We start from the raw sequence: 2,365 nt of genomic DNA on the forward strand, positions 1-2,365 counted from the left end.
ATTTACCCATTGAGTATGATGTTGGGTGTGGATTTGTTAAATATGGCCTTTATTATGTGCCGGAAGCTGGTCCATCCTTGCTGCTTGACACAGTCACTGCAGGGAAGAAACATCTGCACAGCATATGTTTCAAGGGACCTGGCGTATATGGCATACTGTTCTTAATGTGTTTTAACCAAGGTCACCTCTCCTAGAAAGGTTGTTTCCCCAGGTGGGGATTTTTCCCAGGAGTTAGGAATTAACAGGACTAAGGAAGGGAATAAATCAGTAAAACCCCTTAACTAAGTGCCAGGCGGGTAGTTAATCACTTTAACTATGAACAATCACACTTAAGCTACATAATCTTTACTTAGGATAATCTCCTTCAGTTACTTCCTTGTAGCTTAACAGAACAGTAGAGTAGTGACCTTGGACTGGAGATAACAAACGCCCTAACCTTTGGAATAGAATGGATAGGATTAAAATCAACTGGTATAAATACAGATGTAACAGAGTGTGACTTGGAGACGCTTTGGAGACGGTGGCTCCAGCTCCACAGCTGCGGTGCGATCTGCAGGAGTCCCCGGTGGGCTCTGCCATGCCGACCCGGGCAGAGGACTACGACGTGCTGCACACCATTGGCATCGGCTCCTATGGCCGCTGCCAGAAGATCCGGAGGAAGAGCGATGGCAAGATATTAGTTTGGAAAGAACTTGACTATGGCTCCAAGACAGAAGCTGAGAAACAAATGCTTGTTTCTGAAGTGAATTTGCTTCGTGAACTGAAGCATCCAAACATCGTCCGTTACTATGATCGCATTATTGACCGAACCAACACAACACTGTACATTGTAATGGAATATTGCGAAGGAGGGGACCTGGCTAGTATAATTACAAAGGGAACCAAGGAAAGACAATACTTGGAGGAAGAGTTTGTTCTTCGAGTGATGGCTCAGTTGACTCTGGCCCTAAAGGAATGTCACAGACGAAGTGATGGTGGTCATACGGTGCTCCATGGGGATCTGAAACCAGCCAATGTTTTCCTGGATGGCAAGCAAAACGTTAAGCTTGGAGACTTCGGGCTAGCTAGAATATTAAACCAGGATACCAGTTTTGCAAAAACATTTGTTGGCACTCCTTATTACATGTCTCCTGAGCAGATGAGTCGCATATCCTACAATGAGAAATCGGATATCTGGTCACTGGGCTGTTTGATATATGAGTTGTGTGCATTAATGCCTCCATTTACAGCTTCCAACCAGAAAGAATTAGCTGGGAAGATCCGAGAAGGCAAATTCAGGCGAATTCCATATTGTTACTCTGATGAGTTGAATGACATCATTACAAGGATGTTAAATTTAAAGGACTACCATCGACCCTCTGTTGAAGAAATTCTGGAGAGCCCTTTGATAGCAGACTTGGTTGCAGAAGAGCAGAGGAGAAATCCTGAGAGAAGGGGGCGACAATCTGGAGAACCAGAAAAGTTGCAGGATTCTAACACTGTATTAAGTGAGCTGAAACTGAAGGAAATACAGTTGCAGGAGCGAGAGCGAGCCCTCAAAGCCAGAGAGGAAAGACTGGAGCAGAAGGAACGTGAGCTTTGTGTTCGTGAGAGACTGGCGGAGGACAAATTGGCGAGAGCGGAAAGTCTGATGAAGAACTACAGCCTGCTGAAGGAGCAGAGGCTCCTGTCCCTGGCCAGTGGTCGAGAACTGTTAGCTCTTCCATCCTCAATACTTAAGAAGAAAGTTCATTTCAGTGGAGAGAGTAAGGAGAGTGTCCGGAGGAGTGAGAACTCTGAGAGCCAGCTCTCCTCCAAAGCCAAGTGCAAAGACCTGAAGAAGAAGCTCCATGCTGCCCAGCTGCGCACGCAAGCCCTGGCGGACATTGAGCAAACGTACCAGCTGAAAAGCAGACAGATCCTGGGCATGCGCTAGCCAGCAGGGCCCGGCGCTGTGTGCGGGATCTGACATGGCCAGCCCCCGAAGGACTGATTGATGTTCAACTGCTGCAGCTTGATATACTTGGTTCCATGAGCCGTGCCTTTCTGTACAGTAAGAGTGATATTTTGGAATTGCCTTTGCTGTCCTTCCTCAATAATTGTACAAAACGTCCACACCTTTCTTCTTCTTTTTCTTTTTTAAAAGAACACTTTAGCCGAAACCGGTTTGGCTCAGTGGATAGAGTGTCGGCCTGCGGACTGAAAGGTCCCAGGTTCCATTCCGGTCAAGGGCATGTACCTGGGTTGCGGGCACATCCCCAGTAGGAGATGTGCAGGAGGCAGCTGATCGATGTTTCTCTCTCATCGATGTTTCTAACTCTCTATCTCTCTCCCTTCCTCTCTGTAAAAAATCAATAAAATATATTTTAAAAATATATAAATAAAT

The 2,365-nt window shown here is 46.2% G+C and overlaps 1 pseudogene across 1 annotated transcript; it reads left to right on the forward strand.

Annotated features, from left to right (window-relative positions):
• Nucleotides 1–533: 533 nt before the first annotated feature.
• Nucleotides 534–2,064, forward strand: LOC102425351 (annotated as a pseudogene). Its single transcript, XR_001349190.2, has one exon. The product of XR_001349190.2 is annotated as a serine/threonine-protein kinase Nek2 pseudogene (transcript).
• Nucleotides 2,065–2,365: the final 301 nt, after the last annotated feature.

Source organism: Myotis lucifugus, unplaced genomic scaffold (genome assembly GCF_000147115.1).
Source record: "Myotis lucifugus unplaced genomic scaffold, Myoluc2.0 scaffold_116, whole genome shotgun sequence".
NCBI lineage: Eukaryota > Metazoa > Chordata > Mammalia > Chiroptera > Vespertilionidae > Myotis > Myotis lucifugus.